The following is a 22,558-nucleotide window of genomic DNA, read 5'->3' as shown; positions in this document are numbered from 1 at the left end:
TTAAAGTGAATGAGAGAAAAAGAAAGGACAGGCTGTCCTGAGGGAATAAGGCGAGAAGTATAAGGACAACCTTGAAGAAGTAAGATGAGGCAGTATGGCTCAGCCACATCAGGTCAAATCCTTGGCAAGTAGGGCCCCAAGAATATGCTAAGGGTCAAGTAGGACACCAACCCCCATCATCTACTTCCACTGTGACAGGGTTGGCAGAAAACAGAAAAACCATGATCAAGTAAACATCAACTTCTAGTCCCTTTCAGACACAACCTATGTGAGTCAGATTAGAGATTAATCCTGGGATTGTCCAGGACATTTGAAGGTAGAATGCCACCTGTTTCAATTGTTATGAGAAAGAAGATATTGAGTAAGAGCCACCACAAAGAAATCTACTCAGTCAATTAGCCAGCAGTCTTTCCTTGCAGATCCTAAAAGTAGATACTGAAGTAGGAAAGGGACCTGGCCAATGTGCCTCTTTTTTCAAAGTATGACAGTGTCTCAGTCCATTCAGATTACAAAAATATACCATAGACTGGATAAATTATAAACAAGAGAAATTTATTTCTCAGAGTTCTGGAAGCTAGGAAAGTCAATAACGAAGTCAACAGCAGATTCAATGTCTAACGAGAGCCACTTCCTGGTTCTTAGTATCCTTACATGGTGGTGGGAAGCAAGGTAGCCTTCTCAGACCTCTTTTATAAAGACATGAATCCCATTCGTGAATGCTCCACCTCCATGTCCTAATTACCTCTGAAAGGCTCCATCTCTTAGGACTATCACCTTGTGTGTTAGAATTTTAAAATATAAAGGGACCAGCAGTTAGCGTAATGGCTATGTCGCTGGACTCCCATGTAGTCGACAGCGGTTTGCGTCACGGACCCGGTGGCTTAAAACTCACGCCGGGTGCAGGTGCGTGTGCGTGTGTGCGTGCCCAAGATCCCGAGAGGAGAATGGAGGAGAAGGGATTGCGGCATGGCCATCCCCCCTGGGGGGTGATTTCTTGCTTTCTGTCTCTCAGTCTCTCTCTGTCTGGCTGGCTAGCGCACGCACCCTATAGTAAAAATCTCTTTAAAAAAATTTAAAATATAAATGGGAGTGGGAGTAAATCAAATTCAGACCATAACAGAGGGCCAGATATCCCAAGGTGGGCTGGACTTAGTGTGAAGGAAAGAGAATAGGCAGCCCAGATGGGAATTTTGCTCACTTGTTGGTACAACTGAGTTTAACTTAATAACACTTACAATTCCTCTGTCCCTCAAGCTTCCCAAAATGTTGGCATACCCACCGGGCACTGGCCTACCTGGACCATGGCAGGAGAGCTGTGCTGAAAGGTGAGGGCATGGGACTAGCAGGTGACATAGTGGTTAAAGCACTGGACTCCCACATGATTGACTGCAGTTCAAGTTCCAGCCCCTGTGGCTTGAAACACTTGGGATCTGAAATAGAGGAAGCATTCCCAAATACTGCATGGCTCACTTTCCTTTAAAGGAAATGAAAGTAAAACAGAACGAAACAGGGACCAGCAGTTAGCGTAATGGCTATGTTGCTGGATTCCCACGTAGTCGATCACGGTTCAAGTCCCAGACCTGGCGGCTTAAACTCACGCCAGGCACATATGCATGCATGTCCAAGATCCTGCAAGGAGAATGGAGGAGAAGGGATTGTGGCGTGACTATCCCCCAGGGGGGTGATTTCTCACTTTCTGTCTCTTTCTCTCTGTCTTTCTGGTGAGTGCACGCGCCCTATAACAAAAACCTCTCCAAAGAAAAGAAAAAGAAACACGTTGAATGCATGCGCATGCATGCACAGAATGTGGGATTCTGCACACGTGTGTGTACAGAATCCCAAGAGGGGAACAGAGGAGAAGGCCTGTGGAGTGATTTCTCACTTTCTGTCTCTCTGACTGTCTGGTGAACACACAGACCCTATAGCACTCTCTTTTTTTTTTTTTTTTTTGGAGAGGTTTTTGCTATAGGGCGTGTGTGCTCGCCAGACAGACAGAGAGAGACAGAGAGACAGAAAGCGAGAAATCACCACCCAGGAAGGATGGTCACGCCGCAATCCCTTCTCCTCCATTCTCCTCTCGGGATCTTGGGCACGCACGCACACGCGCCCGGCGTGAGTTTTAAGCCACCGGGTCCGGGACACAAACTGGGGTCGACTACGTGGGAGTCCAGTGACACAGCCATTACGCTAACTGCTGGTTCCCAACTCTCTCTCTCTCTTAAAAAACAGAAAGGTAAGGGCACAAACCTTCCTACCACTCAGGCACAGGCACTGATTTTTATGAGGAGGAGTCTTCAGCACAGAGTAAGCATAAAGGAATGTGTCACAAGTAACTTTGGAGTAAACTGAGGAGATTGACAGCTCTGCTTCAAGGCAAAATATGACAGCTGAGATGAACTATTTTGTCCAGTCAGATGGAGAAGAATTTGGGAGCATCTTAGGCCCTGAGTCTTCCCTCCTACACAACAGAGAAGGTCATCAACAGAGCCTGCAAGAGTCACCTCACAGGGCCACCACAGTACCTTACTTGTGTAAGGCATTAACCAGCCCCAGGGTTTCCAAGTGAAGAACCTGGAGTCTCCACTACTTTGTACTTGGATAATGTATTAGAGATTACATTTCTGTCCCTATTCTGTGACTCCTTTTTTTCTACTAGGGACCAGAGGTGCCATCACGTAGATTCCAATTACCTTTTTGATATTTTATTGTGGAAAAGGCAGAAGAAAAGTTTGACTTTATGTGAACATTAACACATTTCATGAACAGAAATAAGCAATTCTTTGTGAACAGTGACCTTCCTCCATATTTTGACATCATTGTCAGTATGCCTATTCAAATATTCTAGTCAAATGTTGTAAGTGATAAAGTCTCTTGTTCTAACCAGTGAGAGATTTTTCTTTATTTTTATGATAATGTGCCATAGTGAGTTCCTAAGATTAATGTGAGTATGCTCACTAACCAGACAGATTGCTTTCATAGTCACACAGACTCAGTAACTTTGCATACATAACCAGGAGTATGACCAAAATCTAGGTACACACTGACAGTCCGCTTAATAATTCAGCTTCTTTATTAGAGATGGGCAGACAAAATAATCTGAGGAAGAATCAGAAATAAAATGTAACCAACATACATGCCTGCTAATTTCCTTTCATAGAGTATCCACCCATATTCCATGAGAAATAGAAATCCTATGTGACAATGAAAACATTTTTCTTTCTTGATTAGCATTCTGGTCATCCAATAGCATTTTATAAAATTTTTTCTTTAAACTTTTCACATTTTTTAAATTCAATTTCTATATATCTTTATAGCATATGAAATGGGTGTTCCTGGCATGAATATACTCTGTGTTATCAAATCAAAAATATTACTATCTCCAAAAAAAAAGAAAAAAAATATTACTATGTACCTTATCATCAACAGATAATTTTCCATTTCTGTGTTTGTTAAATATTTTGCTTCTTTTTTCCTCCCTTTATTTCCTCTTTTTTCCCCCTCCCAATTGCCAACCCCTTCCCACATTGTCTCTAGTATTAACAGTTGCTCTCCATGCCTTTATACCTTCCAATTTTTCATATTCTGTATAGAGTGCAGATATTTGATATATATTCAATGGGGACATACAGTGCTTCTCTTTCATAGCATGGCTTGCATCATGCAGCATTAAATATTCCATATTCATCAAATTTTGATCAAATGCCAGGATCTCATTGTTTTTATGGCTGAGAAGTATTCCATAGTGTATATGTGCCATACTTTTTCAATCTATTCATCTGTTCTGGAACATTAGATTGCTTCTGTTTTAGAATTTGTGAATAATGTTGCAATAAACATGGATGTGCAAGTATTTTTCAACTGAGTGTATTGCTACCCTTTGAGTAGATACCAGGAGTGTAATTTCTGGATCATATGGTAGTTCTGTTTATAGATTTTTGAGGACTCTCTATATTGTTCACCATGGGAGTTGTACTAATTTACATTCCCACCAACAGTTCAGGAGAGTTCCCTTTTCACCACAGCCTCACAACAACTTCTTAAATAAGACCCTCAAATCACAGGCATTAATCCCAAAAATAGGCAAGTGGGATTACATCATGTCAAAAAGTTTCTGCACTATGAAAAGAAACAATAATTAAAGTGAAGCGACAATCCTTAAAGTGGAAGAACGTATGCCCATAAGTATGTAATATTGTGATATAAATTTTGTAACTTCATGATGTAAAGTATCAGGACTCTTTCAGGTGCAACTGACAAAAATTGAAATCAAACCACCTCATGGAAGAACAGGAATTTACTGGCTCAGACAAGTGGAAAATTTAAGGGAAAATATACTTCAAGCATAGATATATCTAAAAACTTGATATTGTTCTTACTCTCCATTTCTCCACCAATGAGTTCTGCTTTTCAATGCCTCTCTTTGTGCATTTGCTTCATTCTTACCTGAAACTCACAAGTTATTCTCTGTAAGCAAAAGAGTCATTCTGTCTCTTATCATCAATATTTAAAAATCTCACTTTCAATTTTATACCCTATGTGCACACCTAGACCAAGTATATTGGTGAAGAAGATAGTCAACCTGGCTGAGGTCTGTGTACAACTGGGGAAAGGCAGAAAAAGCAAGTCCACCATGACTCCTGAACTCAATATAGAGCAATTCCAGGGCCATCAGGTGGTGTGGTGGTCAGGGGTGCTGGACTCCCACATGGCCGACTATGGTTTAAGTCCGAGACCTGGAGGCTTGCTTTCTCATTTTCCCTTGTTCCTTCTGCATCTCTCTTGTCAAATTAAAATAATAATAGTGACCAGCAGTTAGCGTAATGGCTATGTCGCTGAACTCCCATGTTGCCGACAGTGGTTCAAGTCCTGGACCAGGTGGCTTAAACTCATGCCAGGCGCGTGTGCGGGTGTACCCAAGATCCTGAGAGGAGAATGGAGGAGAAGGGATTGCAGCATGGCCATCCCCCCTGGGGGGTGATTTCTCACTTTCTATCTCTCTATCTGGCGAGTGCATGTGCCCTATAGCAAAAAATAATAATAATAATAAAAATTTTTAAAAAACCTCTCCATAATAATAATAATAATAGTAATAAAAATGTTAAACAAGATAATTCTTTATAAAAAAAATTTTTAAAGATAGAGCAGTTTCCCTGATGAAAGAGAAGTATTGAGCAGACAAACACAACACATGTCCATCTCACATGGCCAGTCCTGTATGCGGTTAAACAGAAAAATTTGTTGAAAGATATGGTTTAAAAAATAAGTAAAATACAAATATTTTATTCTTGTCTATTTTGTCCTAATCTGATTTTGTTTCATTATATTTTATTTTCTTCTATTCTGTCCATTTTCATACCCATCTCATTCCATTTCACATCCAGGGCAGCTAGCTAACTCTTCTATCTCAGCTCTTCCATTTCCCTTGCTGAGGAATCCTTCCTATCTGCATACAAACACACTGCCACATTTTCCATCAGAACTAGGCCCTGCTCAATCTCGCATTCCTCTACAGCTACCATGAGTTCCCTCTCCTCTTTATAACACAACTCAAGGACTATCTGTATTAAAGGGACCAGCAGTTAACGTAATGGCTGTCACTGGACTCCCATGTAGTCAACCGCAGTTTGAGTCCAGGACCCAGTGGCTTAAAACTCACACTGGGTGCGTGTGCGTGCGTGCCCAAAATCCCGAGAGGAGAATGGAGGAGAAGGGATTGCTGTGTGGCCATCCCCCCCGGGGGATGATTTCTCACTTTCTGTCTCTCTATCTCTCTCTCTCTCTGACTGTCTGGCGAGCGCATGTGCCCTATAGCAAAAACCTCTCAAAAAAAGAGAGAACTATCTGTATTCATTATCTCTTTTCTCTTCTTTTTATACCTTGCATTATGTTCTTAATCTATCCCAATCAGACTTCCAGCCCCCACTTCTCTGAAACCTCTCTATCACCAAAATAATAAAAAGATCTATTCTGTCATTTTTTATGGTCAATTCTCAACTTTTGCCTTGTTTGTTGCTGAGTAAGACTTGACACATTCAGTCATCTTGGGTGACTTTCTTCTCATGGATTTCACAATACTTTGCTTTCTTGGATTTCTCCCTACCCTGGTGGTCTTACCTCTCTGGTTTCCTTTTCTAACTAGTCTCCTTCTTCTTACTGACTCTATACTTCAGAACAGCACAGAGTTTAGTGCTCGGTCATCTTCTCTTTATTTCTACTCATTCCTTTGGCAACTTCTGCCAATACACTGCCTTCAACAACCATCTACTTACTGAAAATGCTTACATTTTATATTCCACTCCTAATTTCATCTCTCATTCCCCAATTTGTATGTCTAACAGTTTATTTAATATCATAATTTAAATGTCTGAAACGTATCTCAAACTTAAAATGTTCATATAGAATTTCATTATTGCCCTTCACTAAAAGTACATTTCTATAGATGTTTTACATGTCACCAAATAAAACTGCATCCTAATTGCTCAGGCTAATAACTTCAGGGTTGCCCTTTCATAAAGTATCCACTCCCATTTCAGGAAAAAATGGAAATTCTATTCAACAATCAACACTTTTCCTTGATTTTTACATACCCTATTCAAGCCATCAGCAAGTCCTATTGGCGTCTAGCCTCCTAATATATTCCTTTACCACTTTCAACAATACCAGCTAGTCCAAGACTAGATTATTGCATCAACTTCCAACCAGAATTCTTCCCGCTACTCTTGTTTCCTACAGCCAAAGTTCTAACCAGTGGTCAAAGTACACTTCTCTTTTAAAGTACCACGTATTTTATCATTATCCACACAATCCTTCATAAGCTGGTGGTTGCCTATTTCTCCAGTCTCATACTATAACCCTTACCCTCACTTGTTCATTTTACCCAGACTTTGTGTTGTTCCTTAAATATCCTATGTCAATCACATATCAAGAGTTTTTACATTTGCTTCTCTCTGGCTTAGAAAGTTTCATCAGATCCTCCTTGATATTCATATATAGGCAATGGTTAAACCTCATGTATAGGAAGCTGGATCTCATGTGGCTAACTTCAGAAACACACCATATATATGTGTGCTCAAACAACTTGATGGGATGGAAAAATGTAGGAAAAACTATTATAGTATACCCTGTTGGGAGAGTGCTTTCTCTTCCTTTCTCTCCCTCGCTCTCCCTCTCTCTCTCCCCCCCCCTCTCTCTCTCTCTCTCTGTCTCTGGGTCTCTAGAGAGCACAGATGCCTTCTGGCATACATACATACATACATACATACATACATTGAAGTAGTTCTTACTATCCTCTTAAATTGCACCATTGTTCCTTTTAACACTCACCCACCAACACCTGGCAACTAGTATTTATTGTTTTGTATATTTGTTTACAATCTGGCTTCCCAGATAGAGTGGAAGCTCTATAAGGGAGAAACAATTCCAGTTTATTCGTATCTGTTTTCCTAGCATCTAAAGCAATGCCTGAAAGGTGATAGGTCCTTATTAAATAGTTAATGAATGAGGAAAATGCCAGAAACTGTTTAAAGAAACTGGAAAAAAAAAAATGGAACTGTCAAGATAACAGGTACCAGAAAGAAGTTACAGAAAACATCCCTCTGTTCAATTAGAGAGTTTTTATTAGAGACAGAACATCTCTAACCTAATTAGGTTTGCAGGAATCTAACTGATTTTTAAATACTGTTAAAAGGCACAGCAAACACTGTAGAGAATGTCAAACTCCTGACAGGAAAATGACAGTCAGAATTTGTCAGGAATATGTAATGAACATCTCACAACTGAGTAGGCAATGATTAACAGATTGCGTCTTAGAACTAATATGTGTAAGCAATGCATATAGAATTTGATAACTTCCAGTTATCTTTGTAAATCTGTTATGCTGTATTTCTTTCTCATTTATTATTAAAAGTTATTACTATTTATTATTTATAATTTAAAATTTGCCTCATAAATTTCTAAGAGAAATAGTCATTTTATTTTCTCAATTCTGTTCATATTTGATCTGTTCATTTTTCACACTTTTCAAACTGCCTGGGTACTGCTAAACTAAATAATTGGCATGTCTTCTCACAAATGAAAGATAACCAAAGGATAAGGTAATAGTTCTTAAAAACTTTAAGAATCTATACAGTAATCATCTCCCAGAATATCAGCTCATTTGAATCCCTTTTCAAACACTCTGCTTCCACTATCCCAGCTAAGTTGGTAACAACCCAGGTGCCGCTGCCATCGCTGTAAACAAATAGAACAGAATTGGACTGACTACTAAATGCATTATTCCAGCAGTCTCTGCCCACAATTCTGAGATAGTCTTCAAAAACTCTAGGGGGGGGGGGGGCCCCCCGTCCTTAGGGGGGGGGGAACTCCCACTTGCAAAAATATAGATGTAATTTATCCTATTCCTTCCACTAAATATAACTAAATATTACATTATATACACACACACACACACACACACACACACACGTATATATAACATAAGATGACTAAAAAAGGTTGAAAGAAGGCAGCAAGCCAACTGATCCTTGAGACCCAGTAAACACCACAATGATAACTTCCTTTGGTTTTCTTTTGTCCTCAAATAACATAGACTGTATGCTTCAAAAGGTAGAAACCTAGAATCACCAACAGAAACAGAGAAGTCCCAACAAAACTCTCTAGTCAAAATATCAGGAAATGAGCAACCTAGGAAGACAGAAGACTTGTAGATAATCACTTCTCTACTAGACTCAAACGCCATATATACCTGTGTCCTATTCACTGAAGGCTGAGTGAAGATCTTGGACTGCCACCCTTCCCAAGCTGAACTGAGTACTCAGAGTTTTTACTAATGTGGTGCCAAAGAGATCTGATTAGTTATCTGGGACATTCACCCTCACTAAGTGATAAAAAAAAAAAACCAGTGCCACTGGACTTCACATGGAGAACCTGGATGTCTACAAGCCTCACCTGGCAAGAATAAAGTACCTTACCTCTATCCTGATGACATGGTGAGCAAGGAGTTCTGGTGGACAGTGAGATCTATAGACAAAAATTAATAAATATATAAATAAAAATAAAAACTACTACCCAAGTCCCACAACACAAATGCTACTCAAAGTGGATTACAATCAATGTGGGAATCCTTTTTAAAAATATGAGAAAATTCTTGGGATCTATAGAGAAACAAAGGGTTTCTAAACTTGACACCAAAATCATAATCCATGAAAGAACAACTTTATATCAGATTTATTGAAAACTTTTGCTCTGTAAAAGATTCTATAAATAGGATGAAAAGACAAGCTACAGAGTGGAAGAAATATTTGCAAGCCACATATTCAATGAGGAACCAGCATCTAAAATACATAAAGAATCCTCAACACTCAACAGTAAATAAAAACAAAAACCAAACAGACCAATTTAAAATTGAAAAGAGGGAAGCAGGCGGCATAGTGCTTAAGGCACTGGGCTCCCACATGGTTGACTACAGTACAAGTCCTGGACCTGGTGACTTGAGGGTCATGCTTGGTACCTATGTATGAGTGCTCAAAATCCCAGGAGAAGAATGGAGGAGAAGGGACTGTGGTATGGCCATCACCCCTGTGGGATGATTTCTCATTTTCCCTCTACCGTCTCTCTCTGGTGAGCATGTGCACCCTATGTCCAAAACCTCAAATAAATAAATAAATAAAAATAAAAGTTTGCAAAAGATATGAGCAGATATTCCACTGAAGAGTATATATAGATGGTAAACAAGCACATGAAAATATCCTCAATATTATTAAGCATTAGGAAAAGATAAATTAAAAGCACAATGATTTTTATATCTTTCAGAATGGCTAATATTATGACTAACAACGGCAATCAAATGCTGACAAAGATGTGAAAAAACTATATCTTACACATTGTTAGTGTGAATATAAGATGGTATAGTTACTACATGATAGTTTGACAGTATCTAAAAAAAAAAAAAAAAAAAAAAAAACTAAACATCTAAACATGCAACCAGCCTACAACCCAACCCAGCAATTGTGTTACTGGACATTTATCCCAGAGAAATTAAAACTAATATTCATAAAAAGTATTGCACATGAGTATTTAAAGTAGTTTTACCTGTAATAACAAAAAAGAAAAAAGAAGCAAACAATTTGGATGTCTTTCAACAGTTAAATGATTAAACAATTATGTGGTATAGCCATACCACAGAATACTACTCAGCAATAAAAAGGAACAACTATTAATACACACAGACTCTGAATACATCCACAGAGAATTACACTATGAGAAAATTCCAGATAGCTATATTTTGTATGATTCCATTTGTATACTATTCTTTAAATGACAAAGTTACTATGAAAGAGAACAGATTAATGGTTGCCAGGAGTTAAGGAAGGGGTAGAGACAGGAAAGAGTATGTGGCCATAAAAGGGTAACACAAGGGATTCTTATCTTGCTGATATTAGGATCAATATCCTGATTACGATATGGTATCATAATTTTGCAAGATGATATCTTTAAGAGAAATTGGGTAAAGGGTAAATAAAATTTTATACATTATTTCTTGCTATTGCGTTTATACCTATTATTACTTCAGAATCAAAAGTTTACAAATTAAAGCATAACAAAACAAAAAAACCCAGCAAGTCTGTTTGGAAAAGCTTGAACTAGGAAGTGGTGTAAAGGCTGGGGAGGTGATGTTGGACCAGGTAAAGCAGAAAATAATCTTTAGCAGTAAGTAACTGGAGGAAGAAGCAGATGTTGTAAGTGACATTAGGAATAAGCAACCACAGACTGGCCATGTGGTATAATGGTTAAGTGAGCCAGATCCCACCTGGCCAACTAGTTTGAATCCCAGCCCCAGCAACTAGAAAAACATGCCAAATGTGTGTGTATTCATGTCCAAAATCCCAACAGGATGGAAAATGGAGGAGAAGGCATTGCCCTCCCATTAGGGATGATTTCTCTCTCTCTGTCTCTGGTGAGTACACAAGCTCTCTGATAAAAAAAAAAAAAAAAAAAAAAAAAAAAAAAAAAAAAAAAAAAAAAAAAAAAAAAAAAAGACAACAAAAAAAGCAACAATCAAGGAAAAAGGAAAAGAACCCAACTAAACAGAGAATAGCACTGAGGCCTCCTGACAGATGAGATCTTGATTCTACTCCATTAGAAAGTATAGTGACACTTCCTGCCCCTGAGATCTGGAAGGGCCTGTATCCTTCCACCTGACTTTCCTTTGAGCTTAAATTAGTTCAGATGAGTTTTATTCCTTGCTGACAAACAATTCCTATCTATATAAGATGACAATATTCACATTACCTAAACACTCACAACCAAATGGAATATAATAAAAAATTAAACACACTCTTACCATATGATCCAATAAACTTGCTCTTTGATATTTGTCCAATAGAGGTAAAAATGTATGTCTGTACAAAAATCCATACACTGACATTTATAGTAACTTAATTCATAATTGCTGAAGTTTGGAAGCAATCCCGATGCCCTTCGTTAGGTGAATGGATAAAATATAATACATCCATACATTAGTCAACAATAAAAAGAAATGAACAATCAGGGCCAGCACGTGGTGTGGGGGTTAAGCTGCTGGACTTCCATGTGGTCAACCACAGTTCGAGTTCCTGTCTCAGTAGCTTGAAACTCACACAGGGCATGTGTGCATGCATGCCCAAAATTTCAGGAGGTGAATGAAAGAGAAGGAATTATGATGTGGCCATCCTCTCTGTGGGGTGATTTCTCACTTTCTGTCTCTCAAGCAAGCACATGTGCCCTATAGCAAAAATCTCTTAAAAAATAAAAAGAAAGAAATGAACAATCAACCCATAAACACAGATTAAATGCATAATACTAAAAGAAAGAAGCCAATTTTAAAAGACTATATATTCCATGATTCCAACTATGTGACATTCTGGAAAAGGGAAAACTGCAGAGACAGTAAGAAGATCAGTGGTTGTCAGGGGTAATGGAAAGACAGGGATGAGAAGGCAGAACACAAAGGATTTTTAGGACAGCGAAAATACTCTACATAATGCTATAATTATGGATATATGTTGTTATACATTTGTCCAAATCCATAAAATGTATTAATACCAAGAGTGAAATCAAATGTAAACTCTGAACTTTGAATGATTATGATGTTCAAGGTAGATGCATAGAGCGTAACAAGGTACCACCCTAGTGGGGGATGTTGATAAAAGAGGAAGCTGTGTGTGTGCAGGACAGAGGATATAAGAGAAATCATGTATGAAAAATCATGCACCTTACTCTCAAGTTTGCTGTGAATCTAAAACTGCTCAAATATATAACCAAAAACATGTCCTAAAACTCTATAGGGATCTGGACCAGCTGGTGGCATGGTGGTTAAAATGGTTAAAATGGCTAAAGCCCACCTGTTTGACTGCACAGTCCAAGTCCCAGACCCAGTGGCTTGAGAAACACGACAGGCATGTATGTGTGCATGACCAAAATCCTGAAAGAAGGGAGATATGGAAGAAAAGGGATTGTGGTAGGACCATTCCCCACTGAGGGAAGCCTTCCAAAAAAAATAAAATCATGCTGGAGGCATGTGTGTGTGTGTGTGTGTGTGTGTGTGTATGTATCCCTGGGGTATATATAAGGTGCTATATAAGGTGCTGGACTTCCATGTGGTCAACCACAGTTCAAGTTCCTGTCCCAACAGCTTGAAACCGGAGTGTGTGTGTGTGTGTGTGTGTGTACCAGTTTCAAGGTGCTGAAACCTGAATATATATATATATATATATATATATGCCAGCCCCACATAGCCAGTACTTAAGGGAACTAGATCCTATGAGATAACTGCAGTTCAAGTCTGGCCCAGCAGCTTAAAAAACACTTCCAGGTGCATGTGCATGTTGCATGTCCAGGATCCTGATGGGATGAGGAAATGAACGAAAAATAATTGCATTGTGACCACATCCCATTGGGGTGCTTTCTCTTTCTCTATATATATATTTATATAAATAAATAATATCTAGTATTGATTATAACTGTTAGCAATGTACATGTTCAGATTGATTAAATTAAATATTTAAATTTTGGCTTGAGACGTCCCATTTTCAGTAAGAAAAATCTTCTCAATTATTTTTTCAGAAGTTGAACCAGACTGTTTAAAACCTCCTTCACTTTCCTTAAATTAATTCATATTCTGAAGGAAAACATTTAAGATCAACCTGACTGGTACAGGATATCTACATTTAAGCTATAGCATTAGTGGCAATAAGTTTATATTATTGGGTGATGTGGACAATGGGTGAAACAAAATTCTTCTGCTTATGCTCTTTTTTTGTGTGTGAAATAGAATTTTTTTACTTTAGATAAAACATTACTATTTTTTTCTTTTTTCTTTTTTATTTCATTTTTTATGCATTCAATTACCTTTCTTAGCTTACAAAGTGAATATTTCAATATGTGAACATTTCTCCCTAGTTCAGTTGATTAAACTATAAAATATCTTCAACAGATAATACTACATTTCTTTGTCCCATTAATGCTTTGCCTCCTTATTTTCCTTCTAAATGCCCTTCCTCGGGCCCTACTCTTCCTTCTGCTTATGCTCTTAATGAGGTACACAATTATGTGCAAAAGGTAATATTGATCCCTTCTTACAAAGCAGAGAAATAATTCAATTTAAAAATAATCATCTTGGGACCAGTAGTTGGTATAATGGTCATGTCACTGGACTCCCACGTGGTCAACTGCAGTTCAAATCCCAGACCTTGTGGCTTAAACTCACGCTGGGCGCGTGTGTGTGCATGCCCAAGATCCCAAGAGGAGAATGGAGGAAAAGGGATTGTGGCATGACCATCCCCCCTGGGAGGTGATTTCTTGCTTTCTGTCTCTCTGTCTCTCTCTGTCTTTCTGGCGAGTGCACGCACCCTATAGCAAAGACCTCTAAAAAATAAATAAAAATACAAACAATTCTCTTGAAAGCATTTATTTGTTTAAAATAGTAATTATGTTTCCATCTCATAAAATTCAAATTTACAAAGTTAGCCACAAAAGTTTCACGACATATGTATTATACATGATAAGAAGTATTTACCCACCTATTCATCAACTGATTCTATTCAACACAGTTATGGTTCTCACACTACTGCTCACGCTGCTATGGATAAACATAGCCACAGACTTTCACAGTCTGTAAGGTAACCAGAACTATCTATAATGGGCCTATAAAGTGCATATATCATGATTGCAAATATGCAAGTGTGGGAACATGTAAAGGAAATCAGCAGAAATTTTTCTATTTAAAGTAAAACTAATGAAGTTGCATTACGGGTTTTATGTGTAAACCAAATCACATTGTCATGAAGTTGAACAAGATGACTCAAATAACTCTCTCATATCTTGTGTGACAACTAAAGGAAAGCTGGGTCCTTTGAGAAAGTGTCAGGAATAAATTCTATGGAAAATGAAAGAATCAAATCAAAAAGCAACACAACATTTTAGAAATGAGAGACCTTTTTTATACCATGACACTAAAAAGTGCTTTTGAAAAGGGGCATATAAATAAAAATGCATTACGCCACACAGGCTAAGAATGAATACAAGGAGGTAACTTAGTCATATCACTGATAGCAAGAGATGCCCAGACCCAGAAAATTTACCTTCAGGCAGCTTGGCATATTTGTAACTCAGCAAATTATAAAAACATTATTTCTGACAGTTTCTATGAATGGGACAAGCTTCCAACTTGTTTCTGCTTTTGTGGAAATAGGAATAAAATGGAACAGACATTCTAATAAGGTGAGCAATGCTGCCTGGAGGTTTACAATGTACCTTTCTTCTTACCTCATTAAAGGGTTTTTGTTCTGGAGGTACACTGTTAGCTCCTATCATAATTATAATCCTAATTGTTCCATTTATTGAGAGTCTGTCAAATGCCAGGTACTGTGTATTTGGTATTTTCCAGATTCTGTCACATTTAATCATAACCATAATCTGAGAAGATTTACCACCCCATTTTATGAAAAAGAAAACTGAGCCTCAGAACAATTTGACTAGCCAATCACAAATTAGAGTAATCATATTGCTACACAAGTCAGACACCTTGCCTAGGCAATGAAGAAGGGACAGTAGTTGTCTTTGGGAAGTAGGTCGAAGAGGTGATGGTCAAGTAAACTAGCAGAACTTCCATTTTCATTTTAAATATTTCTCTACTGCTTGATTTTTCTCACAAAGAAAATAGATTACTTTCATAATAAAAACAATTGAATTCCGTGGTCTGATAAAACATCTGCTGTATGAAAACGTAGAATCCCTTGAGGGCTGATCACACAGCAAGCACTAAGTAAACACTAGATAGAATTGAATTGAGTCTAAACATTTTATTCTTCTTTTTAAAAATGAAAAACAAAAACAAATTAGCTAAAATAAGTATAAATAGGGGCCAGCAGGTGATGAGGTAGTTAGGGAAGCTGGACTCCCACAGGACTGGCCATGGTTTGAGTCCTGGACCTGGCAGCCTGCTTTTTCACTTTCCTTCTCACTCTGTCCCTCTCTGGTCAAATTAAAATAAATAAAGTTAAATAAAATATTTTTTCTTAAAAGTAAAAATAATGTTTTTAACATTTATAAAGGATTATTCAATTATATATAAAAATATGTATGCTCATGCTCTTACACAAAATGTAGAAATAATGTTTTATCATTTATAAGGTTTTATTAAATTATATACATATATATATATAATATATACATATATATATATATATATATACACACACACATACACACACACATACTCTCATACAAAATGTAAAAGAGAGTTATATCAAATACTTAACACTATTCTGCCATTTTTAAAAACTGGTGATCCTCAACTTCTGCTGCACAAATGAATCTATATGAAGTTTTGTTTCGATTTTAATAAAGAAAATAAAGTCCCTCTCCAGATGAATGACATGAGTCAAACTCTCTAAGGTAGAATTCAGTCATACGTGCAACCAGCACATGGTAATGATTACATCACTGGACTTGACTCCCACATGGCGGACCACAGTTCGAGTCCCTGACTCGTTACCTTGAAACACTCCAGGTGTGTGTGTGTGTGTGTGTGTGTGTGTGTGTGTGCCCAAAATTCTAAGAGGAGAACGGAGGAGAAGGGATTGCAGCATGGCCATCCCCCCCTGGGGGGTGATTTCTTGCTTTCTGTCTCTCCTGTGAGCACATACACTCTGTAACAAGGAAAAAAAAAAAAAAACTCTCAAAAAAAATTCAGGTGTATACATATTTTGAAAAATCTCCAGTGATATTTGTTGAGTGACCCAATGACTGAAAATCCCTACTTAAATTATTCTTTTATAAAAATAGCTCACCAATTCATCTCCTACATATATACCCAAGATAAAAGGACCCTTATGTTTGCTGAAAAGATGTGTACTTACTTGATAGCAGCACTATTCATAATAGCCTGAGACGAAAAACTGCCCAAAAGCCTAGAGATAGTAGAACCGATGAATAAGTTGAGGCATATTCACACAGTAGAATGCTAAAAAGCAATCTGTAAAACTTCATGCAGCAACAAGAATGAATCTCACAAACAAAACATTGAGCAAAAATAGCCAGACACAAAAGAATGCATACTATATGATTCCACTAACATGAAATTAAAAAACTATCAAAAGTCATTTTTGCTGTTAGAAGTAAGATAATGGTTGCCCTTGGAACTGGGAGAAAAGTGACTGAAAAGGAGAATAAAGAGAGTTTGTTAGATGCTGGTATTTTTCCATTTCTTTATCAGTTTGTTAATACAGAGATATTCAATTTAGGAAAATTAATTGAGCTGTACACTTACACTCACAGCATTTTTCTGTAATATATAGGAATATCATTAAAAGGTTAAATATATCTACAATGTTCATAATAAAACAGATAGGATTGAGTAGGCAGTTTAGAAATTTAAAACCAAGATACGATAAAATTTAAAATATGTAATGAAAGAAAAGGTAAATATAATAGAGAAGGAAAGAGTAAAGACACAGGCACTGAGGTCATGACACCTAGCACTGGCCCATGAGTTAAACTCAGGCCTGTCTCTTGCCTTCTCTGAGGAGAGACATCTGTGTCATGGAATCTATGTCACTTCTCTTACAGAAATGTTACCAGAATTGTGTAACATATATATGTAATGCATCATAGTTGGCACATGGTTCAAAAAACATTCATTCATCTCCTTTCCTTTCTTCATTCTACAGCAAGATATGAATGTGTTTCATACAAAACCAAATGCTATATTCTTAAATGTTGCAAGAGATAAAACCAGTTAGTATAACTCACTATCAATGAAGACAAACATACTAAAATAGAACGTTTACACCAGTTCAGAATTAGATAATCTCGAGATTTTTAGGTAAGTCCCATTTTGCATGCTTTCCTGGGGTGGAAAAGCAAATGGTAGATGATGACCGAACTATCAAACAAACTGACATCCTCTCCAGCAACCACATCCATGGGGTGTATAATGTGATATCTGAAAAAACACCGGCTGTGACACACTGTTTTCAACAACCTGAAGCTGTGATCCTGACTCAGTGGGGTGTCACGAAATAAGTGTTATTGAAGCAAGAAAAGCTGATCAGGCTCCAGCAGCCAAATTCAAATGCAATAGGAAAAAAAAAAAAAAGCATTTAACTATATCTAGGTTTTAAAGAATTTCCAACTGAATCACACAGTACAAGCGTGTTTCCTTGTAAAAGGCAGCTAATTATCAAATGCTGCAAGAGGAGCCGGAATATTATTAGTCATAGTGCACTGACTCTCTGCTATCTGTGAAGCCTCTGCTCTCACCCCCCAGTTCTTGTCTGAGCTCCAGAGCAGATGAGATTCAGAGAAGATTGAGAGGAGCAAAGGTTGAAACTAAGGGAAATGATCAAAACTAAAAATTAATCAGTATTGTACACACAAAGAAGAGAAAATTGGAGGACACTTTATCTACAATCATCTATTGTGTTTGAATCAAAAGACCAAGGATTTATCAGAAATATAACAAATGTTAGCAGTCCACAAAATCAAATGCAGTGATCAACTTTATTGCATGCTTTTAGTGCCCTGCCTATTACTTCTGGTACTGATTTGCCAGGTAAGAATGGTAGAATGGTGTCACTTTCAAGGGCTTTATTTTGTTTTTAGAATAGCATAGACAGTCAGGATGTAATCAATGTAATGTTTTATTACCGTAAAGGAAAAATATGCCTAGAAATGGAAGCAAAAAAAGCAGAATGAAAGAGAAAGCAGTGGTTGGATGAATAAAGTTGTTCTATATTCCACAATCTTCCATTATGGCTCCTGGCCAGTAGGATCAGTTGCAAATGACTGAAAGTCATGGATCATGATCACCCCCAAAATAGATACTAACAAAATTTGGGGGCAGTTACAAGTCTGTGAAAAATCAATATATTACACAACAGTCTCCTAACTATCAAAAAGGATGACAATAGTAAAAATCATAACTTTGCTCTTTTCCTTTAAATCTTTAAAAATGTAATTTCCTGGCATCTTTCAAAAAGTGAATTGATCACTTTAAAAATGGGGTCAGGTCTGTGGATAAGAAATCATGAAAAAAGGTCTGTTTATATGCCATCTAATAAGAAAACAAAACTGGACGATGGAATTTCCAAGTTATTCTTACAGTGACTGTAATGGGAAAAAATAGAAATAGAGAATTAGTTCTCCTAAAGCAGGGGTCAGTAATTTTTTTCTGAGAACTCTCCCATGGCATCATGAAAGAAAACATACACAATATATACTTAAATGAGTATGGATGTGTTCTACTAAAACTTTATTTTAAAAGCAAGCAGTGAATAGCATTTAGCCTGAGGGCCATAGCTTTCTGACCAATGCTGTAGTGAATATCACTAAATCCACCTTCCTGTTGAGAATATAGCAAACAATAATTTTACTATATTCAACCGGAAAAGATATTAGTCCTCAACACCACATAAAAAGTGTGGGCATTCATAGCTCATAATTTACTAGTTTCTTCAAGTCTCAGTATACAGAAAAAAACAGAAGACCTTCATTCTTTTTTTATTTTTTGGAGAAGTTTTTGCTATAGGGCGCGTGCGCTCACCAGACAGAGAGAGACAGAGAGACAAAAAGCGAGAAATCACCCCCAGAGGGTGATTGTGGCCACGCCACAATCCCTTCTCCTCCATTCTCCTCTCAGGATCTTGGGCACGCACGCACATGTGCCTGGCGTGAGTTTTAAGCCACCAGGTCCAGGAAGCAAACCATGGTCAACTATATGGGAGTCCAGTGACGTAGCCATTACGCTAACTGCTGGTCCCAAGACCTCCATTCTTGATGTTTAAACTCATTTCACCTGTTTTTGTAGCTAAGAAAATTTAATTTAAAAACCTTATAATGACTGAAAGATAAAGCCTTGACACAAAATAGAACTCTTAGGGAGGGGGGAAAAAAAAAAAAAGCCCAGTCTCTGTGACTGACTCAAACATGATACATCCCAATGGAACGAAGAGACATCTAATCCAATACATTCAGGCAAGATAATTTTGCTCCTTTCTGCTTTCCATGACTCATAAAAAACTTGTAAAGTATAGAAATAATGCAGGCTCCATCTTCAACAAAACCAGTAGGGTTCTATAGCTGCGAATCAAGATATATGATCAAGGGTTTCCAAATTTAGGGAAGGTCAAAGAGTGGTGTAGGAAGATACCCAAAGAGGATGCCTATGGCTACAAATATCAGACAAAGCTGGCAGGGTCCATTTTTTCAAGAGTGGTAAACTGTGAGAGGGAAAATCAACAATCCCTATTTTGTAATAAACAGAATGGAGTGTGCACACCGATGGCTAGAGCTTCTCTAATCTTATTTGACACAGTAAAAGCAAGGCTGAATGAAAAATCAGGAAGCAGTCTGTCAACAAATGGGGCAGGGTGGCTATGGTAGAATATTTTCATTGACTATTGCCCTGTAGTATCAATCCCTGCTGACTGGAGAGACGTAAAGATTAAATTCTCTCTCTCTCACCCACACAACAAACATACACACACACATACACACAAAACTGAGTATGATCAGCAATTTGACCAAATTGGGCACAAATCCACTAAACAAAACCAGACTCTGGCCCTATAGACATACGGAAAATATTTTTAAGGAAAAAGAAAGACTAAAAAAGAACAAAAAAAGGGGGGGGGGGCTGGTTGAGATTATTTCCTCTATCCAAAAAATTCCATGGAGATTAAAATTTTTCCAAACATATGACATGAATGTAAAGGTTTTCATAAAACAATCTCCTATATAAACAATAGCTTGAAGCAGCAGTTCTAAATCTCAAGTAATCTGAAGTAAGATTAGCAGGGACATCAGAAGGATATGTGTAACAAGGAGCTGGCTCATGAAAAAAAAAAAAGTAGTCATAAAAATGTAGTCCACATCGGAAGCAGCAGAAACAATAGACACTACTAAACGCATTAACAGATAAGGAGGACTGGGCTGAGAAAAGTGAAAGTGAATGAAGGAAGGTAATTAAAAGAACGAAAAGAAAATATCTTAAAATATAGCTTGAGAAAACTTTAGAGACATTCTAGGAAATTTACAGGTGAAAGGGCATGTAATGTTCCAGTAAACCCAACACAGAACTACCACTGATAATATATATCCTGGTAAACTTATTAGATATCAAAAGCTTGAACCAAAAAATAATCCTTTGAGCATCAAGACAAATAGTTTAAGACACCAGAGAAGGAGGAAAATATCCCTGAACTCACACTAATCTATAGCCACATTCAACCCCAGAAAAGTGTTAAGAAAATACAAAGTCCTCCAGCAAAGATAATGTGACACAGAATTTCAAACTTATCAGATGTTGTTCACATGTAAAAACAATAGAGAAATACTTTTGAACTTCATGGTTCATTTTTGAAGAAACCACTGGAGAACAATCTTTAATCAACCAAGAGTTTTCAGCAACCAGACCACTCTGGCAAATAGAGGGTAATGAGCGTTCACCCCAATGAGCTACAGGATGGAGCCTAGAACAGATAGAGGGATTGCGATCACAAAACAGAATTTAACATCAACAACCTTGCAAGTGCTTAGAAATAGAACTAACAAAATTGGAAGGACAAGTAGCAAAGAAGTTAAGAAGTAGTGTGATTGTAGTGATTTTCTTTTCCCTCATAGATATTTAAAGCTGACAAACCAAGTAGTTAAGGTACACATACTTAAAAGTCACAGGAGCTGCAAAGAGCTGTAAATGACAGCCAGAGCTCTGTACAAGCCCTGCATGTTAAATTTTCATAGTGCATTAGTAGATGAAATATTTTCCCCAAACACATTACAGCCTTGACTTTTCTTTACGGCAAATGATGTAGAGAAAAGCACTTGATCTTTGTAGAGAAATTATCCATGAACAAGTTACTAAAACATAGTTAAAATGAACACAAATAGAAACAGTAAAAGCAGGGACTCTTATATTATGAGGTGAAGATACTACACATAGAAATCAGGGTTTTTAAGAATTGCAATGATTATGGCTTCCAAAATATTGCTATATTTTTAGGCCTTGAAAGTTTATATATAAATGAAATTTCTCATAAAGGTATTCATTAGAAAAAAAATAAGAATTTGATTTGTTTTACAATATAATACGAGTTGTAATAGAGTAGCCCCTGGTGGTTCCTAAGATGAAAGGTATAAGGAGTCACCAGTTTAAAGAATTATGCATCAGGTGTGAGGAAATACTAGTAAGTTGTTGGTGGGGATATAAATTAGCATATTACTTCGGATAGATATTTGGTGATATTTTTGAAAGTCAGCACTTGTGACGCTAGTACTGTATTTAACCTATTCATCTAAAAAGAGGCCACCGTAATCAGTAGATGGTATGGTGGTTAAGATGCTGAATCCCACATAGCTGACTTCGCAGTCCCAATCCCAGACCTGGCAACTTGAAAAACATGCCAGGCATGTGTGAATACATGACCCAAATCCCAACAGGAGAATGGAGGAGATGGGATTGCAGCTGGCCATTCCCTCTTGAAGTGATATCTCACTTCTCTTCTTTGTCTCTCTCTGGTAAGCACATGCACCTCATAGCAAAAACTTTTAAAAAAAAAGGCCACTAAAATGAATTATGGCATTCTATTTACAGTCTATATGTTTTAATCTATATATATTCCATAGATACATTTTACATATATGCAAACACACATTTGTGAACACTTTGATAAGCAAAGAAAAGATATAAAACATGGAGAGTATGATAGAAGAGATCCTTCCATGTGGTTTGACTTTTTTGTAACATGCATTTTTTAATAATTAAAAGATCAAATTTAAGATATCAAGTTTGTGTGTGTGTGTGTGTGTGTGTGTGTGTGTGTGTGTGTTTTCATTCACAGAATCAAACTATCTCAGGATTGGAAAGGACATGAAAGGATATCAAAGTCTGTGCATTGGGACCAGCAGTTAGCATAATGGCTGTGTCGCTAGACTCCCACCTAGTCAACCGCGGTTTGCGTCCCGGACCCAGTGGCTTAAAACTCACGCCGGGCGCGTGTGCATGAGTGCCCAAGATCCCGAG

At 37.5% G+C, this 22,558-nt stretch overlaps 1 long non-coding RNA gene across 1 annotated transcript in view; it reads right to left on the bottom strand.

Moving 5' to 3' along the window:
* LOC114008164 (uncharacterized) overlaps positions 1–9,012 on the bottom strand; it is an 85,777-nt gene extending 76,765 nt beyond the window's left edge. Inside the window, exon 1 of the long non-coding RNA XR_003549723.1 lies at positions 8,970–9,012. This is a non-coding gene — a long non-coding RNA (uncharacterized LOC114008164). The remainder of the gene's footprint in view (positions 1–8,969) is intronic.
* Positions 9,013–22,558: the final 13,546 nt, after the last annotated feature.

Source organism: Tupaia chinensis, unplaced genomic scaffold, assembly GCF_000334495.1.
Source record: "Tupaia chinensis unplaced genomic scaffold, TupChi_1.0 Scaffold000037_5, whole genome shotgun sequence".
Taxonomy (NCBI): domain Eukaryota; kingdom Metazoa; phylum Chordata; class Mammalia; order Scandentia; family Tupaiidae; genus Tupaia; species Tupaia belangeri.
Note: the sequence above shows the minus strand (reverse complement) of the source record. Positions and strands in the feature narration are given on the sequence as shown.